The 12,799-nt window shown below is 37.2% G+C and overlaps 1 non-coding gene across 1 annotated transcript; it reads right to left on the reverse strand.

Annotated features, from left to right (window-relative positions):
• Positions 1-4,763: 4,763 nt before the first annotated feature.
• On the reverse strand, positions 4,764-4,871 carry LOC148571511 (small nucleolar RNA R71). The gene has a single exon (XR_015880349.1). It is a non-coding gene; the product is annotated as a small nucleolar RNA R71 (small nucleolar RNA).
• Positions 4,872-12,799: the final 7,928 nt, after the last annotated feature.

The raw sequence follows: 12,799 nt of genomic DNA on the forward strand, positions 1-12,799 counted from the left end.
ACTACCAGTGAGGGTTCAATGCTTAATTCTATGTTCCCTGCTTTCATGAGCTATCTTCTTATAAGTTTACTTGTCTTTTATTGTATAATTTGAATTAGTAAAATCTGATTTATGTTTGTCTTGAAGAGCTTATTTACTTTTAACCAAGTAGATAGAAACATCTTAGCATGTAGTTGCATTCATATAGATAGGTTGCATTTCATACATCTACCATTCCTCTTCACTCCCTTATAGCTTCTCCTGAGTTTAGCATGAGGACATGCTAATGTTTAAGTGTGGGGAGGTTGATAAACTACTATTTCATGGTTTATCTTGTGCACAATTGAGTGATTTTTATCAACTCTTTACACACTTATTCATACAATTCGCATGTTTTACGTTTTCTTTCCTGATTTTGTGCTATGATTGAAAACATGCTTCCTGGGCCTTTAAATCACCAAATATTAATTCTTTCTTTATACCATTCGATGCCTTGATATGTGTGTTAAGTGATTTCAGGATTTATAAGGCAGGAATAGCTTAGAGAATGGAAAGGAAGCATACAAAAATGGAAGGAATACAAGAAGTTGAAGAAATTGCTAAGTTGTCCAGCCTGACCTCTTCGCACTCAAACGGTCATAACTTGAGCTACAGAGATCCAAATGACTCGGTTCCAGTTGCGTTGGAAAGCTAATATCTGGGGCTTTGAAGTGATATATAATTTGCTATAGTGGCTTGATGAGCAGACAATTTATACGCTTTTTGGCATTGTTTTTAGTATGTTTTTAGTAGAATCTAGTTACTTTTAGGGATATTTTCATTAGTTTTTATGTTAAATTCACATTTCTAGACTTTACTATGAGTTTGTGTGTTTTTCTGTGATTTCAGGTATTTTCTGGCTGAAATTGAGGGACTTGAGCAAAAATCAGATTCAGAGGTTGAAGAAGGACTGCTGATGCTGTTGGATTCTGACCTCCCTGCACTCAGAGTGGCTTTTCTGGAGCTACAGAACTCAAAATGGTGCGATTCCAATTGCGTTGGAAAGTAGACATCCAGGGATTTCCAGCAATGTATAATAGTCTATGCTTTGGCCGAGTTTAGATGACGTAAAAGGGTGTTGAACGCCAGTTCTATGCTGCTGTCTGGAGTTAAGCGCCAGAAACAAGTCACAAACCAGAGTTGAACGCCAGAAATACGTTACAACCTGGCGTTCAACTCCAGAAAGAGCCTCTGCATGTGTAACATTCAAGCTCAGCCCAAGCACACACCAAGTGGGCCCCAGAAGTGGATTTATGCATCAATTACTTACTTTTGTAAACCCTAGTAACTAGTTTAGTATAAATAGGACTTTTTACTATTGTATTGGACATCTTATGATCTTCGGATCATCTTTGATCACATTTTGGGGGCTGGCCATTCGGCCATGCCTGAACCTTTCACTTATGTATTTTCAACAGTAGAGTTTCTACACTCCATAGATTAAGGTGTGGAGCTCTGCTGTTCCTCAAAGATTAATGCAAAGTACTACTGTTTTTCTATTCAATTCAACTTATTCCACTTGTAAGATATTCATTCGCACTTCAACCTGAATGTGATGAATGTGACAATCATCATCATTCCCTATGAACGCGTGCCTGACAACCACTTCCGTTCTACCTTAGATTGAATGAGTATCTCTTGGATCTCTTAATCATAATCTTCGTGGTATAAGCTAGATTGATGGCGGCATTCATGAGAGTCCGGAAAGTCTAAACCTTGTTTGTGGTATTCCGAGTAGGACTCTGGGATTGAATGACTGTGACGAACTTCAAACTCGCGAGTGCTGGGCGTAGTGACAGACGCAAAAGGAGGGTAAATCCTATTCCAGCATGATCGAGAACCTCAGATGATTAGCCGTGCTGTGATAGTGCATTTGGACCATTTTCACAAGAGGATAGGATGCAACCATTGGCAAGGGTGATGCCTCCAGACGATTAGCCATGCAGTGACAGCGCATCGAACCATTTTCCGGAGAGGATTAAAAGTAGCCATTGTCAACGGTGATGTCCTTACATACAGCCAGCCATGGAAAGGAGTAAGACTGATTGGATGAAGACAGCAGGAAAGCAGAGGTTCAGAGGAATGAAAGGCATCTCTATACACTTATCTGAAATTCTCACCAATGATATACATAAGTGTTTCTATCCTTATTTTATTATTTATTTTCGAAAACTCCATAGCTATTTTATATCCGCCTGACTGAGATTTACAAGATGACCATAGTTTGCTTCATACCGACAACCTCCGTGGGATCAACCCTTACTCACGTAAGGTTTATTACTTGGACGACCTAGTGCACTTGCTGGTTAGTTGTATCGAAGTTGTGAATGAAAAATGATTTATTAAGACGTGCGTACAGAGTTTCTGGCGTCGTTGCCTGAGATCACAATTTCGTGCACCAAGTTTTTGGCGCCGTTGCCGGGGATTGTTCGAGTTTGGACAACTGACGGTTCATCTTGTTGCTCAGATTGGGTAACTTTCCTTTCGTTTTCTTTTCAAAAAGTTTTCAAAAAATTTTTCAAAAATCTTTCAAAAATTTTCTCCTTTGTTTTCGAAAAAAAAATTTTAAAATAAAAATGATTTCAAAAAAATATATTTTTCTTCAGAATTTTTAAGAATGAATTCTAGTGTTTCATGAAGCATGTTGAAGTCTGGCTGGCTGTAAAGCCATGTCTAATCCTTCTGGGTAGGGAATGTCAGGCGTGTCATGTCTGAGTTACATACTAAAGCTTGGCTGGCTATTAAGCCATGCCTGACCCTTTGATTGGAGCTTTAGACTAAAGAGCATAAGATTCCTGGAATTCATATAAAAAATTTTGGAATCCTTATTTTTCTTTTTCAAAATGATTTTCGAAAAAAAAATTAAAAGAAAATACAAAAAAATTTCATAAAATCATAAAAATCAAAAAATTATTTTATGTTTCTTGTTTGAGTCTTGAGTCAAGTTGAAAGTTTGGTGTCAATTGCATGTTCATCTTGCATTTTTCGAAAAATTCATGCATTCATGGTGTTCTTCATGATCTTCAAGTTGTTCTTGGTAAGTCTTCTTGTTTGATCTTGATGTTTTCTTGTTTTGCATCTTTTCTTGTTTTTCATGTGCATTTTTGCATCCATAGAGTCTAAACATGAAAGATTTCTAAGTTTGGTGTCTTGCATGTTTTCTTTGCATATAAAAATTTTTAAAAATAAGTCTTGATGTTCATCATGACATTCAAAGTGTTCTTAGTGTTCATCTTGACATTCATAGCATTCGTGCATGCATTTCTTGCTTTGATCCATAACTTTCATGCATTGCATCATTTTGCATGTTTTTCTCTCTCATCATTAAAAATTTCAAAAATTAAAAAAATATCTTCCCCTTTTTCTCTCTTAAAATTTTGAAAATTAGATTTGACTTTTTCAAAAAAATTTTAAAATCTAGTTGTTTCTTATGAGTCAAATCAAATTTTCAATTTAAAAATCTTATCTTTTAAAAATCTTTTTCAAAAATCAAATCTTTTTCATTTTTCTTAGTTATTTTCGAAAATTTTAAAAATATTTTTCAAAAATCTTTTTCTTATCTTTATCTCCTAATTTTCGAAAATAACATCATCAATTAATGTTTTGATTAAAAAATTTCAAGTTTGTTACTTACTTGTTAAGAAAGATTCAAACTTTAAGTTCTAGAATCATATTTTGTGATTTCTTGTGAATCAAGTCATTAATTGTGATTTTAAAAATCAAATCTTTTTCAAAACTAATTTCAATCATATCTTTTCAAAAATATCTTCTTATCTTATCTTTTTCAAAAATCTGATTTCAAAATATCTTTTCTAACTTCTTATCTTCTTATCTTTTCAAAATTGATTTTCAAATTTGTTTCAACTAACTAACTAACTTTTTGTTTGTTTCTTATCTTTTTCAAAACTACCTAACTAACTCTCTCTCTCTAAATTTTGAAAATATCTTCCCTCTTTTTCAAAATTTCTTTTTAATTAACTAATTATTTTAACTTTTGATTTTAAAATTTCAAAAATTACTAACCTTTTTCAAAAAACTATTTTCGAAAACCACTAACTCTTTTTCAAAAATTATTTTCAAAAATCTGAACCCCCTCTCTCTCTTTGAGTTCAGATTTTCTCTTCTTCTTTTCTTCTATTCACACAGGGACCTCTAACTGTGGTAAAAAGGATCCCTATTATTATTATTATTTTTCTGTCCCTCTTTTTCATATGAGCAGGAGCAAAGACAAGAATATTCTTGTTGAAGCAGTTCCAGAACCTGAAAGGACTCTGAAAAGGAAACTAAGAGAAGCTAAAATACAACAGTCCAGAGACAACCTTTCAGAAATTTTCGAACAGGAAGAGGAGATGGCAGCCGAAAATAATAATAATGCAAGGAGAATGTTTGGTGACTTTACTGCACCTAATTCCAATTTACATGGAAGAAGCATCTCCATCCCTGTCATTGGAGCAAACAATTTTGAGCTGAAACCTCAATTAGTTTCTCTGATGCAGTAGAACTGCAAGTTTCATGGACTTCCATCTGAAGATCCTTTTCAGTTCTTAACTGAATTCTTGCAGATATGTGATACTGTTAAGACTAATGGAGTAGATCCTGAAGTCTACATGCTCATGCTTTTCCCTTTTGCTGTAAGAGACAGAGCTAGAGTATGGTTGGACTCTCAACCTAAGGATAGCCTGAACTCTTGGGATAAGCTGGTCAAGGCTTTCTTAGCCAAGTTCTTTCCTCCTCAAAAGCTTAGTAAGCTTAGAGTGGATGTCCAAACCTTCAGACAGAATGAAGGTGAATCCCTCTATGAAGCTTGGGAGAGATACAAGGAACTGACCAAAAAGTGTCCTTCTGACATGCTTTCAGAATGGACCATCCTGGATATATTCTATGATGGTTTTTCTGAATTAGCTAAGATGTCATTGGATACTTCTGTAGGTGGATCCATTCACCTAAAGAAAACGCCTGCAAAAGCTCAAGAACTCATTGACATGGTTGCTAATAACCAGTTCATGTACACTTCTGAGAGGAATCCTTTGAGTAATGGGACGCCTCAGAAGAAGGGAGTTCTTGAAATTGATACTCTGAATGCCATATTGGCTCAAAATAAAATATTGACACAGCAAGTCAATATGATTTCTCAGAGTCTGAATGGAATGCAAGCTGCATCCAACAGTACTCAAGAGGCAACTTCTGAAGAAGAAGCTTATGATCCTGAAAACCCTGCAATAGCAGAGGTGAATTACATAGGTGAACCTTATGGAAATACCTATAACCCCTCATGGAGAAATCACCCAAATCTCTCATGGAAGGATCAACAAAAGCCTCAACAAGGCTTTAATAATGGTGGAAGAAATAGGTTTAACAATAGTAAACCTTTTCCATCATCCACTCAACAACAGACAGAGAACTCTGAACAAAATACCTCTAATTTAGCAAACTTAGTCTCTGATCTATCTAAGGCCACTGTAAGTTTCATGAATGAAACAAGGTCCTCAATTAGAAATTTGGAGGCACAAGTGGGCCAGCTGAGTAAAAGGATCACTGAAATCCCTCCTAGTACTCTCCCAAGCAATACAGAAGAAAATCCAAAAGGAGAGTGCAAGGCCATTGAATTGATCACCATGGCCGAACCTGTAAGGGAAGGAGAGGACGTGAATCCCAAGGAGGAAGACCTCCTGGGACGTCCAGTGATCAATAAGGAGCTTCCCTCTGAGGAACTAAAGAAATCTGAGGCTCATCTAGAGACCATAGAGATTCCATTAAACCTCCTTATGCCATTCATGAGCTCTGATGAGTATTCCTCTTCTGAAGAGAATGAGGATGTTACTAAAGAGCAAGTTACCAAGTACCTTGGTGCAATCATGAAGCTGAATGCCAAATTATTTGGTATTGAGACTTGGGAAGATGAACCTCCCTTGTTCACCAATGAACTAAATGATCTGGATCAACTGAGATTGCCTCAGAAGAAACAGGATCCTGGAAAGTTCGTAATACCTTGTACCATAGGCACCATGACCTTTGAGAAGGCTCTGTGTGACTTTAGGTCAGGAATAAACCTCTTGCCACTCTCTGTAATGGAGAAACTGAGAACCCTTGAGGTACAGGAAGCCAATTTCTCATTAGAAATGGCAGACAAATCCATGAAAATAGCTTATGGACAAGTAGAGGACATGTTAGTAAAGGTTAAAGACCTTTACATCCCTGCTGATTTCATAATCCTGGATACTGGGAAGGATGAGGATGAATCCATCATTCTTGGAAGACCCTTCCTAGCCACAGCAAGAGCTGTGATTGATGTGGACAGAGGAGAATTGATCCTTCAATTAAATGAGGACAACCTTGTGTTTAAAACTCAAGGATCTCTCTCTGTACCCATGGAGAGGAAGCATAAAAAGCTTCTCTCACTGTAGAGTCAACCAAAGCCCCCACAGTCAAACTCTAAGTTTGGTGTTGGGAGGCCACAACCAAACTCTAAGTTTGGTGTTGGGAAGTCTCAACAATGCTCTGAACATCTGTGAGGCTCCATGAGAGCCCACTGTCAAGCTATTGACATTAAAAAAGCGCTTGTTGGGAGGCAACCCAATTTTTATTTAATTATATTTTTATTAGTTATATGTCTTTGTAGGTTCATGATCATGTGGAGTCACAAAATAAATATAAAAATTGAAAACGGAATCAAAAACAGCAGAAGAAAAATCACACCCTGGAGGAGGAGCTCACTGGCGTTTAAACGCCAGTAAGAAGCATCTGGCTGGCGTTCAACGCCAGAACAGAGCATGGTTCTGGCGCTGAACGCCCAAAATGGGCAGCATCTGGGCGTTTGAACGCCATAATTGCACCCTGGAGAAGAGCTGGCGCTGAACGCCCAGAACAAGCATGGTTCTGGCGTTCAACGCCAGAAATGGGCAACAAATGGGCGTTTAACGCCCAGAACAAGCACCAATCTGGCGCTGAACACCCAGAGTTGTGTGCAAGGGCATTTTGCATGCCTAATTTGGTGCAAGGTTGTAAATCCTTGAACACCTCAGGATCTGTGGACCCCATAGGATCACCTCAGGATCTGTGGACCCTACAGGATCCCCACCTACATCCACTCACTTCTTCTCACCCCTCTTTCACACAATCCCATAAACACTCTTCCCCAAAACTCTTCACCAATCACCTCAATCTCTCTTCCCTATCACCACTTTACCACTCACATCCATACACCCACCCAATCCCACCCATATGGCCGAATACACACATCCCTCCATCTCCTACATATCTTCTTCTTCTTCTTCTATTCTTTCTTCTTTTGCTCGAGGGCAAGCAACTTTCTAAGTTTGGTGTGGTAAAAGCATAGCTTTTTTTGTTTTTCCATAACCATTAATGGCACCTCAAGAAAGAAGAAAGGGAAGACAAATGCTTCCACCTCTGAGCCATGGGAGATGGAAAGATTCATCTCACAAGCCCATCACTAAGAAAAGCATGGAGCAAACAAGAGAGCACATTCATGGATCTCAACAGGCACATGAAGAAGCTCACCATCAAGAAATCCCTGAGATACCTCAAGGGATGCACCTTCCTCCACAAAACTATTGGGAGCAAATCAACACCTCCCTAGGAGAATTAAGTTCCAACATGGGACAATTAAGGGTGGAACATCAAGAGCACTCCATCATCCTTCATGAAATTAGAGAAGATCAAAAAGCAATGAGGGAGGAGCAACAAAGACAAGGAAGAGACATAGAAGAGCTCAAGGACATCATTGGTTCCTCAAGAAGGAAACGCCACCATCACTAAGGTGGATTCATTCCTTGTTCTTTCTCTATTTTTTCGTTTTCTCTATGTCAAGTGCTTATCTATATTTGTGTCTTCATTACATGATCATTAGTATTTAGTAACTATGTCTTAAAGTTATGAATGTCCTATGAATCCATCACCTCTCTTAAATGAAAAATGTTTTAATTCAAAAGAACAAGAAGTACATGAGTTTCGAATTTATCCTTGAACTTAGTTTAATTATATTGATGTGGTGACAATACTTTTTGTTTTCTGAATGAATGCTTGAACAGTGCATATGTCTTTTGAAGTTGTTGTTTAAGAATGTTAAATATGTTGGCTCTTGAAAGAATGATGATAAGGAGACATATTATTTGATAATCTGAAAAATCATAAAAATGATTCTTGAAGCAAGAAAAAGCAGCAAAGAACAAAGCTTGCAGAAAAAAATAGCGAAAAAAATAGAAAGAAAAAAAAAAGAGAAAAAGGAAGCAGAAAAAGCCAAAAGCTCTTAAAACCAAGAGGCAAGAGCAAAAAGCCAATAACCCTTAAAACCAAAATGCAAGGGTAACAAAAAGGATCCCAAGGCTTTGAGCATCAGTGGATAGGAGGGCCTAAAGGAATACAATCCTGGCCTAAGCGGCTAAACCAAGCTGTCCCTAACCATGTGCTTGTGGCGTGAAGGTGTCAAGTGAAAACTTGAGACTGAGCGGTTAAAGTCAAGGTCCAAAGCAAAAGAAGAGTGTGCTTAAGAACCCTGGACACCTCTAATTGGGGACTCTAGCAAAGTTGAGTCACAATCTGAAAAGGTTCACCCAGTTATGTGTCTGTGGCATTTATGTATCCGGTGGTAATACTGGAAAACAAAGTGCTTAGGGACACGGCCAAGACTCATAAAATAGCTGTGTTTAAGAATCATCATACTGAACTAAGAGAATCAATAACACTATCTGAACTCTGAGTTCCTATAGATGCCAATCATTCTGAACCTCAATGGATAAAGTGAGATGCCAAAACTATTCAAGAGGCAAAAAGCTACAAGTCCCGCTCATCTGATTGGAGCTATGTTTCATTGATAGTTTGGAATTTATAGTATATCCTCTTCTTTTTATCCTATTTGATTTTCAGTTGCTTGGGGACAAGCAACAATTTAAGTTTGGTGTTGTGATGAGCGGATAATTTATACGCTTTTTGGCATTGTTTTTAGTATGTTTTTAGTAGAATCTAGTTACTTTTAGGGATGTTTTCATTAGTTTTTATGTTAAATTCATATTTCTGGACTTTACTATGAGTTTGTGTGTTTTTCTGTAATTTTAGGTATTTTCTGGCGGAAATTGAGGGACTTGAGCAAAAATCAGATTCAGAGGTTGAAGAAGGACTGCTGATGCTGTTGGATTTTGACCTCCCTGCACTCAGTGGATTTTCTGGAGCTACAGAACTCAAAATGGCGCGCTTCCAATTGCGTTGGAAAGTAGACATCTAGGGCTTTCCAGAAATATATAATAGTTCATACTTTGGCTGAGTTTAGACGACGTAAAAGGGCGTTAAACACCAGTTCTACGCTGCTGTCTGGAGTTAAACGCCAGAAACAAGTCACAAACCAGAGTTGAACGCCAGAAATACGTTACAACCTGGCGTTCAACTCCAGAAAGAGCCTCTACACGTGTAACATTCAAGCTCAGTCCAAGCACACACCAAGTGGGCCCCGGAAGTGGATTTATGCATCAATTACTTACTTTTGTAAACCCTAGTAACTAGTTTAATATAAATAGGACTTTTTACTATTGTATTAGACATCTTATGATCTTCGAATCATCTTTGATCACGTTTTGGGGGCTGGCCATTCGGCCATGCCTGAACCTTTCACTTATGTATTTTCAACGGTAGAGTTTCTACACTCCATAGATTAAGGTGTGGAGCTCTGCTGTTCCTCAAAGATTAATGCAAAGTACTACTATTTTTCTATTCAATTCAACTTATTCCGCTTCTAAGATATTCATTCGCACTTCAACCTGAATGTGATGAACGTGACAATCATCATCATTCCCTATGAACGCGTGCCTGACAACCACTTCCGTTCTACCTTAGATTGAATGAGTATCTCTTGGATCTTTTAATCAGAATCTTCGTGGTATAAGCTAGATTGATGGCGGCATTCATGAGAGTCCGGAAAGTCTAAACCTTGTCTGTGGTATTCCGAGTAGGACTCTGGGATTGAATGACTGTGACGAACTTCAAACTCGCGAGTGCTGGGCGTAGTGACAGACGCAAAAGGAGGGTAAATCCTATTCCAGCATGATCGAGAACCTCAGATGATTAGCCGTGCTGTGACAGTGCATTTGGACCATTTTCACAAGAGGATAGGATGCAGCCATTGGCAAGGGTGATGCCTCCAGACGATTAGCCATGCAGTGACAGCGCATCGAACCATTTTCCAGAGAGGATTAAAAGTAGCCATTGTCAGCGGTGATGTCCTTACATACAGCCAGCCATGGAAAGGAGTAAGACTGATTGGATGAAGACAGCAGGAAAGCAGAGGTTCAGAGGAACGAAAGGCATCTCTATACACTTATCTGAAATTCTCACCAATGATATACATAAGTGTTTCTATCCTTATTTTATTATTTATTTTCAAAAACTCCATAACTATTTTATATCCGCTTGACTGAGATTTACAAGATGACCATAGCTTGCTTCATACCGACAATCTCCGTGGGATCGACCCTTACTCACGTAAGATTTATTACTTGGATGACCTAGTGCACTTGCTGGTTAGTTGTATCGAAGTTGTGAATGAAAAATGATTTATTAAGACGTGCGTACAGAGTTTCTGGCGCCGTTGCCTGAGATCACAATTTCGTGCACCATGGCCGTACAGATAGGCGACGCGAACGCGTGCTCCACGCGGATGCGTCGCAGTGACGAAAATCAGCGTAGCAGATTTCGCCCCAGCGATTTTTGGGCTGTTTCTGACCCAGTTCTCGGCCCAGAAAACACAAATTAGAGGCTATAAAGTGGGGGAATGCATCCATTCATCATTGAAAAATTCATACAACTTTCATATTCACATAATTTTAGGTTTTAGATGTAGTTTTAGAGAGAGAGAGGTTCTCTCCTCTCTCTTAGGATTTAGGATTAGGATTTCTCTTATTTTAGGATTGCTTCTACAATCACAGGTTCAAAGTTCCTTTAATTTATTTTCTACTTTTATTTATTCCAATGCTTTTACTTGTTAATGTTCCTAAATTGGCTTATAAACTTTTCCATGTTAAGATTTGAATGTTCTATTTAATATAATTTGAGATATTTCATAATTAAGATTTCTTTCTTTTATTTATGTTACTATTGCTTCCCATTTGAAGGCATTTTTATTCAAGTAGATTTTCTCTCTTTTTTCTTTGGTTAAGTAATTGGAGACACTTGAGTTATCAAACTCCTTGTGTTTGATGATTGTTATCTTTGCTAGTTGATTTGTATTCCAATAACTCTAGTCTTTCCATAGGAATTGACTAGGACCAGAGGAATCAAATTGATTCATCCACTTGACTTACCTTCATAGTTAGAGGATAACAAGGTGGGAGTAAAATCTAATTTTCATCACAATTGATAAGGATAACTAGGATAGGACCTCAATTTCTCATACCTTGCCAAGAGATTTTTCTAATTATTAATTTATTTTTCTTGTCATTTAATTTACTTGTTTCTTATTTAAAAAAACCCAAAAACATAACTTTTTACATAACCAATAATAAATCATACCTCCCTGCAATTCCTTGAGAAGACGACCCGAGGTTTCAATACTTTGGTTATAAATTTTATTGGGTTTTGTTACTTGTGACAACCAAACTTTTGTAAGAAAGGAATTCTTGTCGGTCTAGAAGCTATACTTACAACGGAAATTTATTTGTGAAAATTCTAGATCGCGTGAGAGTTTCGTTCTTTAGTGACCTAAAGGGTCTATGGTCACGGTTTTGAAGGGTGACCTAAAAGGGTCTATGGTCACAGTTTTACGAAAGGATGACCTTAGTTCTAACCTAATCTTAAGCCTAATTACTATTCAAGAATATTTTTGTAGCTAAATTGAGTTTTGATAATTTGAATTTAAATTAATTAAAATTTAAAAATTTTAATAATTGAAAACTAATTCGAATTTTATATAATTTAATTTAAATATTAACATTTTAAATTTAATTTTATAAATAAAAATATTAAATAAAATACTTTTAATTAAATGAGAGAGGGAGGAGCCGCGCTGCTGCCGCCATCCATCCCGCCTCGCCATTGTCGCCCTTGTCGTCGCTGTCGCAGCTCGTCGTCCTTTGTCTCGCTCTGTCACCGTCGCAAGCTCGTCTTTCTGCTTCGGCCATCAATGCTTTCTTTGTCGTGAGTTGGTGTAACATCCCATGTTTTTGAATAATTAAATTGATTATATTTGTTGAAATTAAAGTTCCGGTGATAGCCAATGAGTTATAGCTCAAATGGCATAGTCTCCCCATACTCAATTAAGAGGTTGCGGGTTCGAGTCTCCTATCTTTGGTAAAAAAAAATTCCGGTGATAGAAAAAAAATTTATATCATTTAATTTGAATAATTAATATTTTGATAATAAACTATGTTTTATAAAATGTGATTAATATGTTTATTTTATAATTTAAATTAAAAATAATTAATTAAATTTAGTAATATGTTAATAAATAATGTTCTTAAATATTTTTGATAGAATATATTTAATTTTAAAATTACTCTACCCTCCAATTTTATTAAAATATCTATTCATATCTATTTTTATTCCTTTATAAAATCCCTAATTTTTAACTTTAATTTTCAAATTGAATTAGAAACCTAATTCCCAAATTGAAGAACCCTAACCCTAATCCCTCCTCACCACACTCAGCCGCATCCCCTTTCCCTTTAATCCCATTCAAACGTAACACAGCAGCAGAGAAGGAGAACTGTGATCGAAAGAGAGGAAGAGCCACGCTGCCGCCATTGTCCAGCCGCCTCGCCACCACCGTCGTGCTGCCACT

The sequence above is a fragment of the Arachis ipaensis genome, chromosome B3 (assembly GCF_059453495.1).
Source record: "Arachis ipaensis isolate K30076 ecotype BB chromosome B3, ASM5945349v1, whole genome shotgun sequence".
Lineage (NCBI taxonomy): Eukaryota > Viridiplantae > Streptophyta > Magnoliopsida > Fabales > Fabaceae > Arachis > Arachis ipaensis.